The sequence below is a fragment of the Eubalaena glacialis genome, chromosome 5, assembly GCF_028564815.1.
Source record: "Eubalaena glacialis isolate mEubGla1 chromosome 5, mEubGla1.1.hap2.+ XY, whole genome shotgun sequence".
Taxonomy (NCBI): domain Eukaryota; kingdom Metazoa; phylum Chordata; class Mammalia; order Artiodactyla; family Balaenidae; genus Eubalaena; species Eubalaena glacialis.
Genome location: NC_083720.1, coordinates 54,188,280 through 54,213,972, shown reverse-complemented (window position 1 = coordinate 54,213,972; position 25,693 = coordinate 54,188,280).

Sequence of the window (25,693 nt, the reverse complement as noted above, 5' to 3'; positions counted from 1 at the left end):
CTTCTTCATTCTGTTGGTACTTGAGTCCTAAAAACAAGAAGACTGAATATATCATTGTCTACAGGGAAGCAGTCCAGCAAACAGTCACTGAACAGCAATCTCAAGAGGTTAACTGGTCAACCTCCAAGCCAGTGAGAGTCGCCAGGACCCTCTCTTTCCCTTGGCTCAAAAAGGCATTGTATTTAGATAAAATCAAATTCCTTACTATATAAGATCCTATTGCTACATAACAAATGACCTCAAATTTAGCATTTTGAAACAACAATTTATTATTTCACACAGTTTCTAAGGGTCAGAAATCTGGAAGTGGTTTGCTCAGTGGTTCCAGCACAGCGTAAGCTTATGAGATTGCAGTCAAGTTGTTGATTGGAGCTGCAGTGATCTGATGGCTTGACTGGGACTGGAGGATCCACTTCCACGCTTCCTGATGTGGCTGTAGACAAGAGGCTACATGTGAGCCTCTTCACAAGATTGTTCACAAGATGGCAGCTGGTTTCCCCCAGAGCAGATGATCCAAGAAAGAGAGAATAAGAACAAGAGAAATAGAGGGAGAACACACACCCAAAATGCAACCCATGGTATTATTCATAACCTAATCTCAGATGTCACCATATTCTATTGGTCACACAGACCAATCCTAGTACAATATGTGAAAGGAGTATCACTGAGCACCATCTTGGCTTCCACACTTACCAAGACCCATAATGCCCTACATGGTCCCCTCTCTGCCTATGCCTCCAAATTCACCTCATGCCATTCTGCCCCATGCAAACTCTGCTGTAGTAACATGGTCTTTTGACAGTTCCTAGACAGTTCCTTGAAACATTTCCTTCCTCAGTTTCTTTTATTGTTTTCACTCTTTCCTCTGCCTAGAATGCTTTTCATCAGTTCTCTGAATAGGTAAATATTTCTCATCAGTTTAAACATCCCCTCATCAGATAGGTCTTCTCAAACTACCTACTTTAAGAATCTCTTCCATTATGTTACCCTATTGTTTATTTCTTTCATAGCACATTTGGACTTACTTTTATTCCTATATCTACTTGCTTATTGCCTTTTTCTAAATATAATAAGCATTATGAAGACAGGGAGCCTGTCTGCCATGCTCACAGTTGCATCTCCAGTGGCTGGCACCAAATTGGTGTTTGATAAATATTGTCTAAATAAAAAAGGTACAGTCAACAGTTCTTCCCAGCCAGCATCTTGTACTCTAACTGCCCTGACCCGTACCTGCACAAGGGACCAGAGGGCATTTTCCTAAGTCAGGCATCAAAGCAAACCCCAGGACACCTATTCTATCAATATTCTCCATCTCATGACTCAGCTTCCTCTAAACAGTCACAGACAAAGGGGTCCAAACTGGTTTAGCATCCTTAAGATTTCCCTCCCCACCTTCAGGTGTGGCATTAGGCTTGTCTTTGAAAGTCCCTAGAATGTCAACCCATAATCAACTCATAGTCTTCCAGCTAACCTAGGCTTTCTTGTTCTGCTGTACCAAGTTTTCAGTCAGTTGCCTCATATTCAATTTCTACTGCTCAGACCAATATCGTCAGTTAGCTGCTTTAGTGTATTCTGTCTGCATGGGCTCTCAAACTCAACATCACCCAAGGATATTAAATTCCTGACCTCTCTCAGCTCCTCATTGTACAGACTTGTGTTAAGCCTGGCTCCACACCCACACTCATCCAGAACTCCCAGAATCCCTGCTTGGGTCCAGCAATCAAGCATCAGCCTGAATTTGAGCAATATGAGAAGTTCAGACAACTGTTTACTCCTTGTTTTTCTATGGCTTCTTGTTCTCTAGAGATCTTGTTATCATTTGAACTCCCACGTATAAGGTTTTCAAATGCTGAAATTGTTTGAGTTTATTTTTCTTCCATTGGTTTTAGTTAGAACATAATTGCCAATCTTAACCAGGTACAATATATGCAGAAACACTTTATTGAATGTTCCACTCCTTTAATCCTAATTCTGCATTGCAAAGTGAAATCTTCCAGTAGATCTAGGTTCTAGGCCAAACTCTAAATTTATCCTCAGTTTCCTGACCTGTAAAGTAATAATACAGATGTTCTGAGGTGCTCTCCAAAGCCATCCTAAGTTTTATAAGTGTAATATACAATATCAAGGCACAAGCAGGTTTTCCTAGTTTTTTATCTCTGATCCTTTAGGTACTTCTGAAACCAGATGCCAGTTCCCTCAGCAACAGGCATGAGACCCAAAGCCCCAGTTCCCCCTCTGCATGTACTCTCTTGATCCAGATACTAGCGCTGCCTGAATCTTTCATTCTCCTTTTCTCAGAGATGTCTTAGAAGCAGCTTCCACAGAGGTGAATGGGTCCCCACCCTGAGACTTGTACTAACCTCCAGAGACCTTTGTACAAATCACCCCCACCAAGGTTGTCCCCACTATGATTAGCACAGCTCGATTTTCTAATCAACTGAAACACAAACTCTGTCACATTCAGAGAAGACTGAAGGATTTCTCTGTTAACTCCCCAGATGTTTCTAGGGACAGAAAGAAAGAAATGGAAAAAGAAGTAAGAAATCTAAACTGTTTAAACCTGAAGGCCAAGGTACTCTGTCCCCTTTTAACTCAACATTGGAAGACATTACAAAGCACACTCTTAAAATCAGTTTATACAAAATGTTTTCAATTTCTTGCTTTCAGAGTCAATAAACAAGAACTCTTGTGTAAGTTTTGGACTCTCAGAATGAGAGCCAGAGTCACACTCAGGACTTGTTAAATATTTGTTGAGTTTAAAAGCAAATCATAAAATAATATTCTGTCCATATTGCATTCTGTGTTTCCAGCCACATTCCCTGAGCCTCCCCCATTTTTCTCTGTTATATTTTGGGTATACAAAGAATCAAAAGAAGAGACTATATTGTCTTTACCTGTAAGCAAAGTCTCTTATCTTTCTGATAATTTTTAATTCAATAACGGTGCCTAGATCCCAGAGTCTTTTCATCTCTTTACACACACACACCAGATAACCTTCCAGGAAAAATTTCCAGCTAATAATTATCATGACACATTAAAACACATCTACTTTCATTACTGAACAATGACTGATAAGCAAAACTACGTAGTTATTCTACTCAGGCTCCTGGTACCTCAGGAAACTTTTCAAGTTTGTGAGAGTGATAAGAGATTGGTCTTCCTCAGTCGGAACCCAGTTTCTCCACATTCTCTTAAAACAACTTGTGTCAGAAAATGAATTTTTCTAATCATCTATTTTTTAAATCCTTACTGATATTTTCCTATAGAAAAACCAAGAGATAGAGTTCAGAGTCTGTGGTTAAAGAAGCCCACTTGTGCGTTCCTATCAGAGGCTTTAAACTAAGAGGATTTCTTCAAAGTCCATCATGAAAGAGTCTTTCAGTTATGCAACACACCAAGAAAAATAAACCGCCTCAGAATTATCTCCCCCAGTACCAGTCCCTTCTGCACACATTTTAGCTACAGTGCCTTCTGTTAAAATTCATTATTAATTATTTTACTTTTCCTCGGGGGTTGGTAATTGTTGTTAACCTGCCTTCAAGACAGGTTAGAGTCATGCAAGCAAATGAACAACTCAAGTCAGGAAATATATTTCACAGGCCTGATTCATTGTCATAGCTCATCCAATTATTTTCAATAAAATGAGAATTATTTTAAAAACTGGCTAGAAAGAACCATGTAACTTTGAGAAAATTAAAAATGGTTCCTTTAATAATGTGTTAAATAAGTATAAGAAATGTGATTTCCCTAGTAGTATTAGCTATCTATTGTTTTATATAGATATGTAGACAAAGGCATAGCTTATAGATCAAGGTTCTATAAAATAACCACTTACTCTAGGGGTAAAAGAATAAGCAAATCACTGTTTTACTTTATTGACTATATCAAATTAAATGCCAACTGCTTTGCCCTGAAAAATGAACAGGTGTCATGTATCATGTAGCCCTAATGTTAAAATTAAAAAAAAAAAGATATCAATAAAAAGGAAGGATTAAAATGGCAAAATAAACAAATAAATTTTAAAATCTTAATTTATTGAAATCATTCTCATCTTATTTCTCATTTTCCTATACGCAGAACCTATGACATGCCATATGCGTTTTGGCATTACCCAAGAATATTCTTCAAAATTTGGTTCTAAAATTCTTTTTTTCTCCCTCTATAGTTATGCCTTCATCTGCTTCTATGGTATTCACCTGCTTCCATGGCTTAAATTACCACTGATACGGCTTCCAGACACTTCTCCAAGCATCCCCAGGACTGTTCTGCTTGGAATTCAAGCCAATATATCAAAAACAAATCTCATCATCTTGGATTCCAAGAAATACATCTCTTCTCAAATTTCCTACCATTGACATAGAAATCACCATCTTTATGTCTGTCCAGGTTGGCATTCTTGAAAAAAGTGTTTCACTTACCCATCTCTTTTGTTTACAGATCAGTTTCCAAATACTGTAGACTCTCAACAATGTAGCTGTTCTTAATCCATTTCTTCTTTCCCAGTACTTAGCCAGCATCATAGTCCTAGCTGTTATTATATTAAACCCAAATTATTCCTACTACTACTTTCTGGTCTCTAACCACTGACTTCAAAAGGATCCCGATCAATGGATTAGGACTTATAGAAAGATGTCAAAGCCACACACTAGCTGTCCAAGAGGGATGTTTTCTTCCTGAGTTTTTGCCAGATTCCTGAGTTTTCTTTTTCCGTGATTATGGCAGTGACCCATTGTTTTCTCTTCCAGAACATCCAGAAAACTTACGCTTTCCAACCTCCTTTGCAATTGGGTTGAGGCTATCTGACTGAGTTCCAGTCAGTGGAATGGGAGTGCTATAATCCTGATGCTTAAAAACATCTCACACGATACCCCATATCTCTCTGTGGTTACATGGGTAGCCACCTGTTCCAGAAGGTATAGCTAAAAGATTGAAAAGAGTCACCCTACACTAGAGTGTAGTTGAAGAAAGAAAGAAATGTAAATAGTGTTCAACCCCTACAATTCAAGGGTTTCTTGACCCAGAAGTGACATTAGTATCTACTGCCTTATTCTACCTCCCGATACCCAGGCCCTTAGGTGAGGTAGCCGAAGACTGAGAGCACAAAGTGAGTAACTTTCTTAATCTATATTCTTTCAAACTGCGAGATAAAAACTAAATTATTTTTAATTTAAATGAAGCAAGCCATAAAAATGGATCCAGAAGAAAATATTATAGGGATATGTGATATGGTCAGGACACTGCAAAGCAAGACGTGAGACATAGTACTCCACTGAATTGTTGACAATAAGGGTTAGTTCAGGTCTAAACCTGCTTGATTTTTCAGTAACAACAGGACAGGCAGCAGGCATCTCACCCACACTGACTGTTCTATTCTGCAAAGACTAAGAAAATCTCCCCAGCATTCTTCTCAATTTACAATTGAAGTAAAATGTCCACATTCTATCCCTCCATGGCTTACCTTGTTTTCCACGCTCTTCTAATTCCCTTCAGACTATCTTGTTGGTTTGGACCCTGCCTGGCTCTGGATTTCAGCTTCTCCAGGAAACACTTCCCTTTAGGTCTTCTTGGGCTCCAGGCTCCACAGCATGTGGGCCAGCCCAGTACTTGCTCTTCAGCTGGTCCAGGCTTTGGGAACTCCAGCCTGGACTTTGAGGCCCAGGGCACAGCAGCTTCTCCTCGTTGGTTCTGAGATATTTCAGTCCTTCTTGTTGGGACCCTTAACCCTGCCCACATATCTATAAATAACCTGTCATTAAATCATCTTTAAAGTACCAGTTGAGACCTCTTTTGTTCTCTGCCAAGAACTTAGAAAGGAAGGAAGGAAGGAAAACAAAGAGGAAGAAAGAAAGAAAAGAAACAATGGAAGCATCACAGTCTTTGTAGATTTGGCCATTATAAACCTGGAGACTTGTGTGGTTCATTCAGAACACCCCATCCAAGAAAAAAACAGCACAACTACTAAAGTAGTTCAAAGCCGTTTGTAATTCACCACGCCAGATACAAATCTTAGTGGAAGCAAGGGGCTACACAGGATGGGTCCAGATGCAGAACATCTGGCATAGGCTCTTCCCCTGTCATCTGCCAATGACATTCTTCATGTTAGAAAATAATAATAATAATTAAAAATAAACACCTTGCTCTGCTGCTTCCATTGCCATTTCAAAAGAACTAACTATCCTTACAAGGGACTATTTATAAACACTGGGCTTTCCTGGTTCTTGAACTAAACCCAACAGCATCTAAGGTTGGGAAAGGCCATATCTTTAATGAGGGAGTGAACAATACCTCCACCTTTAGCCTTCCGGAAACTCTGAACACCCTCCTCCCAGCAGACTTTTTTTTTTTTTTTTTTTTGCAATTAACACCATGGTTGGGCTTAAGTATGTTATTTGCCCTGAAAACAAAGAAGGGTTTGCATTTTTTGAAATACAGTGTGCTCCACACAGAAGAGACAGGGATCAGATTTTTTTACTTCAAAGCACATTTTTTCTCTGCCAAGCAAAGGACAATGAACCATTCCCATTTGTAAGGTGCAGGGTTAAAGTATTTTTCTGCATGTAGTTAAAACCAGGCAATGAGTCAGTGAAAAAAAAAAAAGAATTCCCCATGAATTGGCTTTTAGATGTACTTGTTCATTGTTCATACAAGCATTTATCTTAAAAGGATATGCTCATCTGTTCCACTCATTAACACTTACACCTATCCAAGCCACAATTAAACCCTATTGAAAATTTTGGTTTCATTATTATGAAATAATTTGGATTATTATGGAACTTAATCGTAAATATGGACAAAACCAGTTTAGTCATTTGAACCGGGCATTTCTTGCAGAGCAGTCCACATCATCATGGACAGACCACAAAACACCTTCTAGAGGAATGCTCCCCACAATCTGCCCCCAGAGCTTTGTGAACTCAATGTTCTATGAATGAACGGGAAGGGTATGGGGGTCTTCCCAAATATTTTTATTCTCTGAGACATGTGTGTGCACACATGGGTACGAATACTATATAACATCACAATACTGTTGGAATATACATATATATTTCAACCTGTAGCCAAAATATACCAGAAGGTTTTCAACAAAAACATGATCCTGGGACTTCCCTGGTGGCACAGTGGTTAAGAATCTGCCTGCCAATGCAGGAAACACGGGCTTGAGCCCTGGTGCGGGAAGATCCCACATGCCGCAGAGCAACTAAGCCTGCGCACCACAGCTACTGAGCCCATGCACCACTACTACTGAAGCCTGTGCGTTCTAGGGCCCGCGTGCCGCAACTACTGAACCCGCATGCTGCAACTACTGAAGCCCGTGCACCTAGAGCCCGTGCTCCACCTGCAACAAGAGAAGCCACCGCAATGAGAAGCCCACGCACCGCAATGAAGACCAACGCAGCCAAAAAAAAAAACCAAACAAACGTGATCTTTGTAGATGTAGCCCTTGTAAATCCACAGCCTTTACATGGTTCAATCAGAACACTCTATTCAAAGAAAAATAGCACAACTACCAAAGTAGTTAAAAAGGACTTCAAACTCATTTGTAATCCCTCACAATCTCTCCCTTTCTCTACACTTTTCTCTCACCTGCTTCTGCAACCAACAGTGATTTTTTTTCAAATGGCCAAAAACTCTCTCCCTCACATAGCCTCTGTGGCTTCTACATATATTGTTAATGTAGATTGGCCTAATATCTCTCTCAGCCAACAATAATCTTCCTTCTTGTTGGGAGCAGAGAGAGAAGAAGCTGGAAAATTGAGGATAATAATACATGTGAACAGTTTTTCTCTAACACAATGCTAATACTTAAATAAATGTTATCCTAAGGTTGTGAATTTTTTACTATAATCAACTTTCTATTGTGAGAAACAGAAACTCAAACTAGCTCAAGAAAACTAGGGTGGGGGAAGGGGAGGGAGGGTGTCCCTACAATTATACAATAGGCAATGGGCAGCCAAAGGCAGGAAATTAAATAAAGCTGGGCCTTCCTGGAAATTGTAAATTCAGAAACTGAGTCTTCTCTTTCTGTTTCTCAGGGGCCTAACTCCATCTCGGTTTATGTGCTCCATTCCCTTTATTCTTCTTCTTGAGTTTCTCTGTTTACTCACCCTACACTTTGCCCATAAGGCAGAGGTCAGCCTCTGATCTTTCAGATTGGGTCTTCTTAGTCAAACCACCTTCTATGTGTCTTAGTTTAAATTCCAGAATGAAAGATTCCAATTAGCTACTGGTTAAACAAGGGATTCACTGCCTTGGGTTAGGGATTCTTCCCTGGCCCAATAAGCCAGAGCTGGGAGATGGGGCCCCATGGGATGTAATACTTCCACTTGCAAAGAAAATAGTCTACTCTGCAGTCACACCTTTGGGATTCTGAAATCCAAGTGAGAACCAGCAGTATAATCCTGATGTTTGACGTGGGCTTGTGATGGGTTCTGGTACATCAGCTCATTCACCATCTCTTCTAAATTCCTTCTTAAAACTGTGGACAGCTAAGACCTACATTTCTCAGACTTCCTTGAAGAGAGATTTTGGATATAAACCAGTTTCCACTAAATTAGAAGCACTGTCATGAGATTTTAGAAGGTGATCATGAGGCAGAGGTCTTCCTTCTGCTTTGGTTTTTGCCAGTGCAGACGTGGTCATGTAAATATTGGGGTTTACCGTATGTAACAGCATTTAATGTCCAATGCTTAGCTTCATGGTGAGTGCGATAGAGAAAGTCAGGAAGCTGGCCTTGAATCACAGGCAAGGGGATGTGTTCCTGAGGACTGTTCCAGTGACAGCCTCCTGACCCCCACATTCCTGGCAAAGGGAGCAGCTTCTGTGATAGCAGGTCTAATAGGCTTGTTCTGGAGGTCTTTCACAGGGGCTAACCCACATCTGAAACCTATAACCCTTCCAAAGATTTTGTAAGCACTAGAGACTTATATTAAACCTCATTCTCCTAAAAGTAGTCACAGTGGTTTCTGTTTCCTGCAACTGGAAGAGTCATTGGGCCCAGATCAATAAGATTCAGTATACCAATCAAAATCTAGAGGAGAAAGAAAGATGAACAGTCAAGAAGTGTCTCCCAAGAATTGGAAAATTACTGGGAGGTAATCAAGAAGTGTATTCTCTGTTCTAGTTGACTAAATGTAGAGGATCCTTTGGATACAACCATAAAATATCTTCTGTTAAAGAAAAAACAACTAGACAGTATTTAAAGTGGTAAGAACAGATTTTATTCAGGAACTATAGCAATAAGGGAGAAGAAACCTAAGTGTAGAATCAGCCTTAATTCTGAATATAACAAGGAAAATTAGAGATTTATAGCCAAGGAGGAGAGTGGGGTGTCAGTGGATGAAGAAATACTAAGAGGAAACATCAGGCACAAGGAGGATTCTGGTTAAACATATTTAATAAGATTCTTGCTGAAGGCAAACCAAGGTGATGAGATATCACCTGAGGGAACAGGTAAGATGAGGAATTTGATCAGAGGATCAAAGATTCAGGGTGGAGAATTCTCTCTAAACTGATTTAGCAGGATTTTTGCTAAAATTGGGTGATGCAAAGATGGACATGGAAGTCCAAAGGTCAAGGCCTAGTTAAGAAGAGGGTTCAGAGGAATCAGTCTAAAGTTTGGTCAAGGAGAGACTCTTTGTCACCTCTACTCTACCCCAAAAGGTACAGATCTGGATTCTTATAGTGGGGGTTCTAAGGAAATGAAAGAGTAAGCCCAATCTCTTGGTAATTAAGAAAAATGATGGTCACATTTTGAGACCTACAAGAAATTGAGAGAATAAAGTTAAGACTGATGAGAAAAAAATCATTCCCCTTGAACCATCAAGATGACCACCATGTTGAGAACAACTTTAGCAGGCACAGAAACAACAGGAACAGATAAAAACTAGACAGGTGAATGGAGACTAGCCAGAGTGACTGCAGCAGGTGAACTTTAGTAGAGGTCAAATCATGAGACACTCAGAATAAGGAGGCAAAATGTCTACTCTCTCATCAATCAGTGGTGCAGCTCAGCCCTAGTCTGAGCCTCGTGGTCATTCCTACTGATATCACTGATGCCATATTCCTGACCTTACAGGTGAACACACCCTCTTTATTTTCCTTGACAAAAGTAACACAAATCTAAAGGAGGATTCAATCAGATACTTTCTTATCAGGGTTCTAGCATGATGTAAGAGGTAAAGGCAGCACATATGTGGATTTCAAAAACTGGAAAAACATGCATGAACACGAACACATTTAGGATTAAGAAAAGGATAAAAGGACTTAAAGACCAATGTAAGAAAAATACGAAAGATCAACCTCAGAAGGAAAGAGAATAAGAATGGCAATGGTAAAAAGGAATTTAGGAAACAAAATTTATTGAGTGCCTACTATGTCCCAGGCATTGTTCTAAGGGCTGGAGATATGGCAGTGAATAATAAATACAAAGAGAAAAGACATGGTAGGTGATGAGACTTCTTAAGAGATTCTGAAGGTCAGTTAGGCTAAAAGTCAATGATGGGCTTTTGTAAAGCAGTTTTGACATTGTCCTTTAGAAAATAAGGGGTCATAGAATTTTTATTTTTTTAATATCAGAAAAATAATTCTGGTTCCTATTAGAAATAGATTAGAAAGAGATAACACTCTAATCTATCTACTCTTCCAGTAGATAAAAGAGTTAAGGGACTATTGCAATAGTCCAAGCAAAACTCATTATCATCTTCATCACCACCATCATCAGTAGATCTTGTATAATTACTTTCTAATTGCTTTCATTACTTTCTATCTTGAATAATTAGATAGCATTGATCACATTGGTAAATGCAGAATAGGAAATATTTCCCGCTTTGGTTTGGGTGTGGAAGGGAATTCATAGTACTACTTGTGGCCTGTTGTATTTGAGGTACCTATATCATAACTAAGTTAAGGTTAGCTCAATAGATCCATAATAATAGTTTGAGAATTATGCCTTCTTGCTGGTCTTAATGGAAATGTTTTCCAGACCAAGAGAAAGCAGACTGTCAGTTTCTTCAGAGTACATACCACTGGGGGCTTGGAGCTTCCCCTGGTTTTAGGTACTATTCCAATTGTACTAACCCCATCTTGTCTCTCCAAGAGTTTTCTCCAAGGATGAATTCCCTGCAGCTATTGCAAGGAGTTTTCATAATCTTGGAGGATGTTATCAAGTCACTGATTTCTGAGATAGGGAAGCCTCCAAACAGGTTTTAAGTCAAATCTAAGTAAACCAGGTGTCTGTGTCCAAAGGTAGCCAGTATAGAATCAGGACCTAGTACCAAGCCCAAGGGACTGGTGTCTAAAATGAGTTTGAGGGGACTTCCCTGGTGGCTCAGAGATTAAGAATCCGCCTGCCAATGCAGGGGACACCGGTTCGAGCCGTGGTCCTGGAAGATCCCATGTGCAGCGGAGCAACAAAGACCGTGTGCCACAACTACTGAGCCTGCACTCTAGAGCCCATGAGCCACAACTACTGAGCCCACGTGCCACAACTACTGAAGCCTGCATGCCTAGAGACCGTGCTCCACAACAAAGAGAGGCCACTGCAATGAGACGCCCGTGCACCTCATTGAAGAGTAACCCCCACTCACCACAACCAGAGGAAGCCTGCAGGCAGCAACAAAGAAACAACACAGCCACAAATTAATTAATTAATTAATTAACTAATAAAAAAATAAAATAAAAAATAAAGTGAGTTTGAAATAATTATTTTACTTTACAGAAGTTTAAATATATCCTCTGGACTGGGTATACCACATTATTTACTTCCCCTCACACCCGTCCTTCACCTCGCCAAGCCTACCAGCTATATTATGTCCTAATGCACCTGCCACATGACCCCTGCCCCCTTTGACTATAGCTTATTGGACCAGAAGTAAATGCCTGAACCAAACTGGGCTATTAGATTCTCTCTGGGGAATCACCTAATTAAGGCAGTTCATTCTAAAAGGTCATAAAAACTCAAAGGTTGACGCTGCCCTTTTTAGGCGGTCCTTGTGAAGGATCAAATACAGGCAGATGAATGACAGAGAACCTGGACTTCCATCAGAGAAAAGCCAAGCAGATCTACAGCACAAATGATAGACTGTCTGCCCAAGAACAAGAGAGATGAAGCAGTAGTTGTCTGACATTGTTCCAATTCCTGAGAGCTTCCCAGCGACCCGAGGGCATCAGGGACAAGAAGTATTCATGTGTGGTTGCTCCTAGCCCTCCCCTTCATCTCCCCCATCTCTTCTGATGACAAATTGAAATTTTAATGGAGTATCACAGTTCACGTGTACAAAAATGGAGTAGGCAGCCATTAAGGATCTGGTCTCAGACACGTCTCTGCACCACTGAGATCATGAACTTTCTGTAAACTGTACCTCGCCAAGGACACCAGCAGTTTTTAAAACAACCTCCGCTAGCTGCAACTTTGTGTCTCAAGGGCTCCCTTTGTAAATATGCAACCATGTCTGATCCAACCGATCCTTACTTAACAAGCACCCTTACTTCTTTCCAGCTCCAACTATAATTCTTGATAAACAACTCATGATAAACAAGTAACCTTGCTGTTTTTGCTTTTTATCAGCCTCCCTCATTTTGAAGTCTGGGGGAACACAATTCAAGTGCTTCTTGAATCTGTGTCTCCTGGGCTGCAGGCCTAACAAACCCCAAATAAACATCTTTTATTTCAATCAGTTCTCCATTTCTGACATTTTGTTTAACACTTCCAATCATCTTACCTCCTTCGTACTTCAAGGAAGTTTATCTCTTTGCTAACTAGTTGTTTGTTTTCAATTGAAAGCATAGGAAAAATTCTGCAAGGTGGAAGAAAAGTGAGAAGAATTCTCACTTAAATCAGAAAGGAAAAAAGTCAGAAAATATGGATCAATATGAAAAAAAAAATTCTGGCAGCACAGAATATCAGGAAGAGTTCTAGAAGTAGTTTGTTGAAGTGAAAGATTCTGGAGAAGTCTGGGAATCAAGGCACATAGAACAGCGATTTGTGAAAGTGTTGTTATAGTTTACAAATATGGTTATTTTAAACCATCTTTAAATGACCCAAGAAAACAATATTCTTATTTAATATATTTTGGATGCTAGCCTATGCTGGCACAGAAATGTCTGGATACTGAGACACAGGACATGAGGCCCTGGATTTATATGGGGTGAGCCTATATTAAATTTTCCATTTTTTAAGCTAAATTGAGTGAAGTCCCATTTCTTGTTTCTGAATCCTTCTTTAGATATCTTCTTAAAAATTTTAAGATTGAATCCCAAACTTATCTCATTTATCGAACCATCTCTCCACCCTTTGTTGTAATACAGGGCTAGGTGTCCTTGTTCTTATTTTAGAGAGAAAAAACGGAGCTCTAAAGTTCTCTTTGGAATGGAGAAATATGGAATTTGATGGTCTTTTCCATCAGCCTGATCTCCTTATAATTTAGATGGTGTTTTAATATTTGTTGAAAATAAAAATAAATGGATAAATGTTAAATAATAAAACAAGTATTAAAACTTCTGTCTCTGGCTTTTGATTCCCAGTCTTCTAGCAGACTGCCCCACCCCCCCCACCACTATTCAATGTTACCTAAATTTAATGATATCAAGTTCACTGCCATTTAAGTCTTTCTTCATTCACTAGCTGGAGAAATTGTCTTTGGTATGCAGACTGGTCTCAGGCAAGGAACATTACTCTTTAATCTCCTAATTTTAATTGGTGTGTCATCACGCCAACTGGGGCTGCTAATAGCCTAGTTGTAGATTAAGACCAGCGGACCTGAACTGCAGTATGTCATTAGTTACAAATAAAAAGAGGAAAAACACTGAACAATGATAAAAGAGGCCATTCCAAATCAGAGAGAAGATGATTCTTCCTCATCTTCTCCAAGGTTCATGACACCATTTCAAAGTCCATTTGTAACAGGATTCAGATTAATGCTTTCTGCTTGGTCAGATAATTTCAGAACAGTTGGTAAATTGAAATGATTTGCTGTGTGTATACCAATGTTATTGGCTGACCCAGGAAATGTTGCCGAATCATGTGTTCACAAATGCATTGTTTCAACTGATAGAGCTGTTCCTTTCACTAGGAAATAAATATTTTAAATAAAAAGAATCTTTCACTATTTAAAGAAAGCATATTTTTCTTCAATAGAATTAACTATCATTATGACTTCTAGTGTCTTTTTACCCTCCAGTGAGTAGAGAATCTAATACATGCTGATCTTTCCCAGAGTTCATGCATATGTCTGTCACCAGTGAAGAAAAGTTCCAAGTGAAAAAAGAAATGTACGTTTAGATAGATAATAGATACATAATACATAAACACATAGATAGATAGATAGATAGATACTTAAGATAAGGGAGACAGACAGACATCAGATACTATAAAACAGGAGTAGAATAGTCTGCTTTCCTAACCTTGGCAGTGGTTCTTATTTGCTTCTTCTGGGAAGTTAAATAAGAACCACTGCCAAGGTTAGGAAAGTAGACATAAAGAAAAGAAGGTCACATTACTCTGAAAACAAAACTAAGGAAATAAAATATAATAATATATTAATGCCTGTTAAGGGTTGAGTTGTGTCCCCTGAAAAGATATAATGAAGTTCTAACTCTCAGTACCTATAAACATGACCTTATTTGAACATAGAATCTTTGCAGATTGTCAAGCTATGATAAGGTCATTAGAGTGGGTCCTGATCCAAGATGACTGGTATCCTTATAAAAAAGGGAAATTCGGACGCAGAGATAGACATGCACAGTGGGAAGATGATGTAACGACACATGGGAAGAAGACAGCCACGTGACTGGAGTGATGTATCTACAAGCTAAGGAACACTGAGGATTGTCAGCAAATACCAAAAATTAGAAGAAGCAAGGGAAGATTCTCCCTTAGAGCCTTCAGAGACAGCATAGCCATGCTGACACCTTGATCTTGGACTTTTAACCTCCAGAACTGTGAAAAACTAAATGTCTGATGTTTACCCAGTTTATGGTACTTTGTTACAACAGCCCTAGCAAACTAATACAACACCTATCTTGATTCTGCACAAGCATACCTCATTTTATTGTGCTTCGCAAATATTGCTCTTTTTTACAAATTGAAGGTTTGTGGCAACCCTGAGTTTTCAGATGATGGTTAGGGTTTTTTGGCTACAAAGTATTTTTTAATTAAAGTACGTGCATTGTTTTTCAGACATAAGCTCTTGCACACTTAACAGACTACTTAATAACTTGTATATGCACTGGGAAACCAAAAAAAATTATGTGACTTGCTTTAATGCAATCTTTGCTGTATTGCAATATTCACTTTATCGCCGTGGTCTGGAGCCAAACGGGCCATCTCTCTGAGGTATGCCTGTACTCACTTCCCCACTGTCATTATTCTAGCCTTCCTGTGTTCCCTCCTTTTCTAAAGTATTTGGTTATACAGGTCATAGAGAAATAGCAGAAAGTAACTAATATTTCTGAGAACTTTCATAAACCATGTTATTTAATCCTTAAACAATCCTGAAGGCACATATTATCACTGGAGCTCTGAGATGTTGAGTATCTTGCCCAAGGAAACACAGCTAGAGAGAAATAGAGCTGGGATTTGAGCCAATGGCAAAGCATGCTACTATACTAAGCATTCTACCATATCACACTGCAGCTACTAATTGTTTCAGGGTGAGTAAAACAAAACAAAATAATTTCCGGTCTCTGGCAAATAACTGCCTCATTTCAAAGCCAATGTTGCTACAAGTTAGAATGGAAGATTCTGGGGACTGGAGAGAAGGGTAGGTGTGGGGAATTTGTGAGGTGAGGGGATGGGATTGTTCCCAAGGTCCTGCTCCTCCTTGCTCTCTGGAGCTGGGGCACAGGATCCCTGGGCATTCACCCACCTGGTCTGGGGAAAAGCACAGGGAGGGCAGACTTGCTCCTCTGCTACAAAAGTTATGATATGCTTCACTCTACTCCAGAGATCCAGCTTTGCAATGAAAAAAAAAAAAAAAAAGGCTGTTTTTTGCAGAGATTGGCCTCTAAGCAGATGTCTGGGCCCATTTTTGGAGCTGGCATTAAAAATAGAGCAGGATGTCCAGAAACCATCCCCTGAGTGTGCAAAGTGGCTGAAGGCATCTGGGGAGGACAAAGGTAGTGTGGGGAGAACAGAGGCCAGGAAGCCTACTCCTTTCCTTTGTCAGATGAGAGAAGCTTTCTGCCCTTAAGGGGTGGGGAGCGACCTGCAACTCCTCCTGTCACAGGAGGCTATTTGAAGCACATCAAATGCACCGGGATCCACAAGAGAATAAGGGTTCTGCTGGCCCCTCTCTCTCCTTTTCATAGCCACAGTGATTGAAAACAAGTATCAGCCTTGGGAGCCTGCTGGGATGGTTTGCTGTTGTTTTGTTTTGTTTTGTGCCAATGATAATATTTTCAAGCCTGTGCCTCTGAGACACTCTACAAAAATAACTGACAACTAGCACAACAAAAACAATTAACTTTCCATACAAGTAAAATAATAGTAACGTCTTAAATAATAATAATAACCATCATATGGTTCATGATTATTATATGCCAGGCTCTGAAGTGTTTTGCAAGCATTAAATCATTGAATCCTCTCAGCAATACAGTAAAGTAGCTGTTATTATCCCCAATTTATAGATGGAGAAACTGAGGCTCAAAGAGGACAAATTAACTTGCTCAAGGCCAAACAGCTAGAAAGTGACAAAGCCCAGGATGCAATTCAAGGTTTATTTTGACCCTAAAGTTTGTGTTCCTTCTCCTAGGAATGAAGACTGGCCTTTGGATGGGGAGGTTCAACTGAAGGGGGCTGATTCACCCTGAATGAATCAAGGTCTCTATTCCAGCCCACATATTGCAGGCTCCTTGGCCTCCAGGCATGCATCAGAGCTGGGCAGGTAAGAAGGAAGGACCAGTAACCTGGATCATTAACAGGAGAGTCCTTACTTTTAGCATGGACTTAACAACTCCACAGCAGGAAGGCTCAGGGAGTAGCAATGTCTTCTTGCAACAAACAAGAGCCTCTTCATGTTGCTCCCCACAAAAGCCCCGCATCCAGCAGGGGCACACACGTGATTGCTTGGCCTGACCAAAAAAGGTGAGAGATCCCCTCTCATCTTTCCTACTCGGGCCAAGGTAACAGATGATGAATGTGAGGCTCCCAATCAGCAGGTCATGCATTTCCTGAAGGAGCATCACTACTGAAGACAAATGGTTCTCAGCCCTCTCTCCCAATCCAGCCAAAAGCTATTGCACACCCCACTAGTGACAATGACTTCCAGAAAGGTATAGAGAGATGGTGGATTCAGTTCATTATCTGACAGGCGCACTCATTAGCAGCCAAGCCTAAATCCAAGGCACCCACAGGAAATGAGCTTGAAGAAGGAAACTGTTTCTTACTCACTTTAGACTCTTAGCACAGTTCAGTACACAAAGATACGCTCAGAAAATATTTGTTGTAGAGCTGGATAAATGAATGGGTGGTGAAGAGAAATTATCAAACTTTTGGTAAGAGAAAAATTACCAAACATCATAGTTGGAGGGAAAGCATTGGAGGAAAGCAAGAAATTGGAGAGGGGGTGAACTGTCAAGAGGACAGGAGGCAGAAGCACCATTCATTCATTCAACAAATATAGAATCAACTATACTGCAGTTACAACTTTATTACTGAGCTCCTCCCATATGCCAGGCACTGTCTAGGCATTGAGGACACAGTGTCAAAAATCTCTGCCCTCATGGAGCTTATATTCTAGTGGGTGAAAAATGGTGAATAATATAAAAACATAGTAAATATAGTACATTGCTATGGAAGCAAAGACAAGCAAGGAAGATCAGAAATATTGTAATGTTATAAAGTATGGTAACAAAAGACTTTACTGAAATGATATTTGAGCAAAGTCTGGAAAAGTTGAGGGAGCAAGTCATGCGATATTGGAGGAAGATAACTAATGTCAAGGAGAACTGCTGTGAAAACACCTGGAGCACGGAGGAGCAAAGAGGGGGCAAATATATTTGAAAGAGTGACAGAGGGAGAAAGATTCGGGAAATGAGATTGGAAAGGTTAAGACAAAGGGGCAGATCATAGGGCTTCGGCAATTCTACTGAGTAAAGAGGAAAACCAAGGGAAGGTTTTGAGCAGAAGATTGGTTTGGTCTGATTTCCACACCTTTACTTCTTTGTCCAGACATGAGGTAGGAGAAAAGGATGGGATCTAGAGACCATCTAGAAGACTACTGTAACTTATTGTTGAAAGGTGAAAGATGATGTTGGGTTGGTGATGGCAGCACATATAGTAATAATTGTCATTTTCTTGGTGCATTTTCCACAAAAAACCTCCAGAATTTCCCAACCAACTGGATATGGCTATGAAAACAAAAAAGGAGTCACAGATGATTCTTTATATTATTGGCCTAAGCAATTAGAGTTATCATAAACTCAGATGGGAAGACTGGCAATGGATCGACTGTGGAGGGAAGATGAGGAGTCAGGTATAGACATGTAATGTTTGAGGTGTCTTTTCAATGGCGATGCAAAGTGGTGGAGTTGTATGCATGAATATGGGGCACAAGGAAGAAGTCTGGGTTAGAGATAGAAACTTAGGAGTCACCATTTATATGTGCTATTTAAAGTCTTGAGACTGGATAAGATCATCAAGGAAGTGGGTGTAGATGGAGAAGAGAAAAGGACAAAGAACTGAGTCCTGGCATGCTCCAACATTTGGAAATCAAGAAGAAAAGATTTTGTTGAAGAGAGCCCAGTGAGGACCTCCCAAGTTGGATTGGTGCCCAGAAACCAAGAGAAGCAAGAGTTTCCAGGAGAAAGAAGTGAGCAGGAGTGATAAATGTTGCTGATAGGTCAAGAAAAACAAGAACTGACAATCAACAGTCAGAACTAGCAGCTGCAAGGTGACCTCGACATGAGCTAATTGGATGAAGTGGTTGGAGCTGAAGTCCGGCTGGTGGAGCCTTCAGAGAGAATGGGAAGAGAGATGAAGAAGACAGTGAGAATAAACCAATACTGTAAAGGAAGGAGAATGAGAAAAGAAGAAAGGAGGAAGAGAATGAGTGGCATACCAAGGAGTAGGGGACATGGAAGAAGCCCACCTTGATACAAGCAATAAGGTGGTTCACTATCTACAGAGAATTTTAAAACAATTTTTCAAACTGACTAAAAGTCAGTCTGCTTTGTATTATTACCATGGGACAGGTGCTCTAAACAATATCAGCGTAAAATACTCCTACTCATTAAAGCAGGCTTCTCTCTCTTGCCACCTTCACCCTTTGGGTTAACCACTACAAGGAAGAAGGGAAGGAAAAGAGTGCTTTTTAAAAAACCTGATTTTGACTACCACATAAAATCCCTCTCTATAAATTGTGGTTGGTGGGTTAAATGTAACATAACAACAGTCGTTAGCCCCTTCCTGGCAACAGGTACAATGGCACATTGGATCATTTCCCAACCTCTTGATTCGGGGTCTTGAATCATTCCCTTTTGTCTCATGAGGGCTATAAATTCCCCAGACATGACTCTAACAGAGTAGAACAGACCTTCAGCAGCATCTTTGCTATATTGTGTTGAGGAAGGCATCACTGGGCAGGTGCCATCAGTGGATCTTTACATGTCACCATAAGTAAATGAGATAGCCCTCAAGCCTCATCCTGGGTGTATCAATCTATTAGTCAATTAATGAGCCAACAATTATTGATGGAATGCCTACCACATAGACAGCTCTGTGCTAGGTGCTACAGAGAATACTAAAAATAAAATCAGAATTTTCTTTCTAAAACATATATCTGATTATTTTCCTGTTATGGTAGACATGACTAGGTGTCCACAAAAGTCACCGTAATAATAGAATTGCAGCCAGATCTTGGCTATTCAGCCCAACTGCAGTTAGCTGTGGCCACAAGACTACGTTATTGTCAAAGGAAAGTGAGTAGCTCTGACATGTGCCACTTCTATGTCTGGGACTTCAGTCAACAGGCATACTTTCTCTACATTCTCTTTCCTCTTCCCTGGAACCCGGAAGGCAGCAACGATGCAGCTTCAAGGATGCAAAAGACAATGCTCAGGGGATGAAAAAGAAATGACTTAGCAAGAGCTGAGATGATCACATAGAACAAGCTGCCCTCCTAGATGTGAAAAACGAGAAGAAATAAACCCTTGTAAACTTTAAGTCACTACTCTCAGGGCCTATTTGGGATGGAACTTTGCATCTGCCCTGACTAATATACTTGCCTGTCCCCAAAACTGTCCACAGCTCTTCAATGCCTAGAACACAGAGTGCTGGTTACTCAATACAGCACACAGGGCCCTTCACTGTGCAGCCCCACCTTACATCATCCTGCATTCCCAGCCTCATTGTGAGTGACACTGAATGAGTTAATGCTCTCGGAGACCCAGCACAGAGCTGGCACATTATTAAAAAAATGTTTAATTGATACTAATCTGAAGAAGCTAAGTCCCTAAAAGGATGAAAGAATGATGTCTTTTTTTTTTTTTTTTTCCTGACTCCTTCAGTGAGTAAAAGAGAACACAATTTCAAGATTGTATCCCTTCTCCTTAATGGAAGGGAAGAAAAAAATAATTCTGAACTGTGTAGGGTAGGGGCGACCAAGTTTGCAGGCATTTTGAACACACGGATTTTTAAAATATGACCAACACATTTCTCCCTTTTTCCTCAAGAGGAATTCATTCCTGAACTATTTATTCATTCTAGGAGCAGCCAGAGTTGCAGCAATTTTTTCAATTCTGATTACGAGCTAAGAGATTTACATGGACCCATGATTAAGAATATATTTCTATCTCTTTAACAACTAGAAAGTCTGCAGCTACATGAAGTCAGGGGAAATTAATAACATCTTAGAGTCATGTTTCATAGTTTCTGAAATTCTTCCACATCCATAGATTCCTTTGCTTTTGTACATGTCTTCCTACCCCCCCATCCACTAGAGTTTTTGCACCATGTGGGGAGGAACGTGGTAGTGTTTATTTCTGTGTCTCTATTTTTATATCAATTTATTGTTAAGTCCTAAGCAAATCTTCTATACATTTAATTGAACTTGATCCTTATAGCAACTTGGGAAAGGAGAGCAAATGGTAGCATGACTATCAGACTGGTGAGGAAACTAAGGCTCAAAGAAGTAAAAGGACCTTCTCATATAAGGTCACTTCTTAGACACATTTTATACAAGTTGCAATTTGCTTATTCCTCCCTTGTCATTGAACTTCTTTCAGGAGAAAACAACTTTAAGCCAAATCAGAATCTTAACACATCATTTCCATTTATATCTCATTTATCTAAGTCCTTGCTGGATTTCTTGAAGCATCAAAGTATTACAATGACTAGAGAGGAGAAGTACTTTTAATGATAATCTTATAAAATATCACATGTACTTGATTTTTACAAATGCAAGCAATAACCAGAACACAGAGTGAAGGGTAAATTCTCCCTCCATTTTTCATCCAGGCCCCCCAGAGTAGCACTTTGAGTTTTCAGTTCTTCCTTTAGTAAATTAGACCCCAGTCCTTGGGTTTCTCAGCCTCAGCAAAAATGCCCATGTCCTCGCATGACATAAAAATGAGCAAATGCCTGACATCAAGGGACCACAGTGATTTGCTGACTGAGGCAAGTGGGGAATCCTCAGAAATCAGCTTTGTGTGAAACCCCCATGATCTTCGTGTTATTTAAAAAGGCTAATCTAATGATAAAAGAAAATTATGGTATTTGAGACCAAAAAAAATAGAAATTTATTGCTTGCTCAAGTCTACCTGGATGGTCCCAATCAGCCTTCCCCCAACCCAAGCTCCTTCCCTCTTATGGCGGCACTCTCCTCTCAGACCTCAGTGGCCTCTTGATTCAAACAGCAAAGAGGGAAGAGGATTGGGAGAGCCTGGCCTGGAAGCAGCACACATCACCTCCACTCATGTTCCAAAAGCCAAAACTCAGTGACTCAGCCATAACCACTTGCCAGGGAGCCTGGGAAACTCTATGTGTCCCAGAGGAAGAGGAAGCAGACCTGGCCCATACTTTAACTACATGGGTGGAGGTGGAGAGGGAAATCTCTCAGCCTAACTGTCACTGAATTCTTACCAAATTGGCAGCATAGATATTGTAGTTTGATTTCATTAGATTCGAAGAAAGAAATGGGACATTTCTCACACACTAGGATTTTTGGAATATGACTCATATTTGCTACATGCTACTGCCTTTATTTTGTGATTTATCAACCCTGGATAGCACCTGTTAGCTCCTTGCTGTGAAGGTTGAAGAATTTAGTTCATCTACACTGCCTTCCACCTTCCCTCCCTGCCTTGCTCTTCAATTTTGTCGGTTATGTTGTTATATTTGTTTCTTTTATGACTTGAAATATGACAAATAAAGTCTGTTTTCTGGATTTTCAAATTTAACCAGTATCTGTTGACTGCTTGCTATGAAATATGAGAAAATTACTTTCTTTACTTCTTTTTTTTAACCTCTCTTCTTCTCTATTTCTCTTCTTTAATTGTTGATATTTTAAATTGTCTACGTTTATGACCTTTACATTCTGTTCTATAATTCTAATATCAAGTGTACCAGCTTTTACCTACACATTAATGCACAAACTAAAAATTATAAAACATTTTCACTACTATGCTTATGTATTATTTAATGTAGAATCATATAGTGTGATTCCAAGCACAGAGAAGGAAATGTAACCCTATGCTACCGAAGCATTGTTGGTAAAGGGAAAATCTTTTTAATATCTTACTTTAAAGCGATGTTTCTCAAACCTGAATTTGTACCAAATCACCCAGAATTTTGTGAAAACGCAGTTGGTCTCAGGTGAGGCCCAAGACTGTGCATTTTTAACAAGCTCCCAGGTGATACCAACAGTGCTGGTCCATGGATCACCCTCTGGATATCAAGACCCTCTTTTAATACCTTTTCAACTTTCATCATTTCTTCTGGGTCATAGTGAACCCCTAGTGTTTTGAAATCCATTATTGTCTTCCTTTCTTGAATTCCTATTTCCACCGCTCTAATTCCATATAATCTCTGTTTTCCATTTTCAAGTCCCAACAAAAGAATGTTAATCACTTATCCAGGGCCCATTTTTAAGTAAACAGTATGTTTTGAGATTTTTAGGTGAAAGCCTTTTGACTCAGTTTAGTACTCTGTGATCAATTCACACCCATCGCTGAATCCATTCACTCCTATTTCCCTGCTTAGAACTTCAGAATTAAAAGATTCCAACCTAATTCCAATGAAACCAGTTCCAAAAAAGTGACCAGAAACTTTTGAAACATGTTCATCGACCAAGTCAACCGCCTCCAAATCACCATCTCTATCAAAATATACCAATTTGAGGCTTTATTTCAAACTATTTCCTCCTTGAAATTTGATAATTAGACTTGGCCCCTTGAAAGCATAATCCATACCCTTTCCAAGAATATATCTTAGCTTCTTACCCAGAAAAATCATTTTAAAGTTTTCTTCATCCCTGTGACACTAACAAATGGCACAGGGGAGAAATCATCATCTAGTCATTTTAAAAAGTCCCTCTGAAAAGGTCTATAATTCATTCTCATGTCACAAACTACAACATTAAGAGAAAAGTGATAAATAAATCTGTTCTAATGAGAAATACTGTTATGAGAAAGAAGAAAAGCATGCAGTAAATACATTTTTAAATAATCCTAAAGTAATGCTGAGGTATACTCTGGATTCCACATCTTGAGATATGATTAGTCATTTTTTTCTTTATCCCACAAACCCTGCTTACACAAAAGCAATTATGAGAAAATGTGTAATAAAACAGCAGGTGATACCAAATGGAATTCAGAAAACTGTCTAAGGGGAGAAAAAAAGAGATTCATTCGTTGCTAAGCATCCCTAAACACTATACTTTAGGAAGAGTAGTGAATATTAGTTTCAAATATTTAGAAACTCAGGGTATGTTGAATACGGATCACCCCCTCCCCTCCATTCTCAGCTTGGGAAAACTGAGTCAGCAATCCTCAATGGCCCCAAACTTCTGCGGGATTTAACCTCAGAAGGGCACTCAGAGTACAATTTGATTTAGAAGTGTAATTAGGAACCCTTCTCTTACTTAGCTGAGTCACCTGGTGTCTTATTGCACACTTCTACTCAAATTAAATGCATTAATTTTTTAAATTGAGTCAGGGAGAGTCCCATCTGCAGTGTAATCAAGGTAAATTATATTATTATATTATTAAGTGTCAGAAGGTCCAAGACACAAAATAAAATAAAATAAATATGTATAAAAGACTAACAGTGCCCTAGGCAAAGAGCTAGGAAACTGTTCATCATATTATTTGAAGCTATTCCCAGCATTAGACTATAAAGGCTGGGGCAAAGGCTGCAAATATTATTTTTTCTAGTAGATCATTTTCTCCAGTGAGAAAGAAAACATACTAAAAATAAAATTGCTGGTTGGCTATTTGCTGAGATCCTGAAATAAGTACTTAACTCTTCAAACTATAATTTAAGTCTCGTGGGGATCATTTGTAAGACTCTACATTGTCACCAGGTGGCTTTTGGCTTCAGGAAACTTAACATTCTTGGGTCTGCTCCCCTAATGGGGTAAAGCACTCCACTCACCTTGCTTCCTAAATTCTGTCTGTATCAATAAAGACATCTTCCAAAATTAGAGCTCACTAGGGTCCAGGGCTCACTCTTAATTTTAGGAAAGTTTCATGATGATCCCTTGCCTAGGGTGTTTCCTGGAGTTTGCATGCATTTTGTTCAGAAATGGGGGAACTTACGACTTTATGGAATTCCCAGGAACCATGGGCCCCTTCCATCTAAGTGAACGTAATGGATATTATGCAAAGTTGTCAACAACATGAAAAATGCTGGGCCTAGGGCAAGGAAGTTGATAAGAACAGGAAAGGACTCAGGCAGAAAAAAGAAACTTCAAGCCAGAATACAACAGGATGAAAAGTCCAAAGGGAAATGCAAGGAAGCATTCCTTCCACCAAGTGCAAAAAAGTTGTCCAAGGCACAAGGAGTGACGATGGCTGAACACATTCAAGAGGTATCTTCGGGGCATGAGGACCCTGGAAAAATATATCAACCTTCGCTGCTTCTATTGCTTCAAAATGGCTTTTGCTCCATCTTTTGGTTCAGTGACTTATGAGATCCCAATAAAGCAAGTAACTTTAACTTTTATAAAATTAAGAATTCCTTGGTACATCTGTGGGCCCACAGTGATTCAGGCCAGGAGTTAGCACACAATATCACGTAGGCTAAATCCAGCCTACTGCCTGTTTCTGTAAATAAAATTGTATTGGAACACAGCCACGCCCATTCATTTAACTCTTACCTATGGCTACTTTTATGCTACAGCAGCAGAGTTGAATCGCTGCAACAGAGACCATGTGGCCCACAATATTTAAAGTACTCCATGGCTCCTTACAGAAAGTGTTCCGCTGACCCCAATATAGATAGCAGACCCCTCAGCCCCCAAAGTACGTAACTGACTTGTGGATAGGGCAGTGTGACTCTGGATTTGGCCCATCGCCTCTAGTCCAAAGAAGTTTTAGGACATAGTTGCTGATAACATTTTATCTGCTATGCATAGTGAGCACGGTTGCATAAATCTTAAAAGCACAGGCCCTGGGGTTGACTAGCCATGTTCTAATCCTGACTCTGCCACTTACTAGCTGTAAGGCTTTGGGAAAGTTGTCTACCTTTTCCATGCTTCTG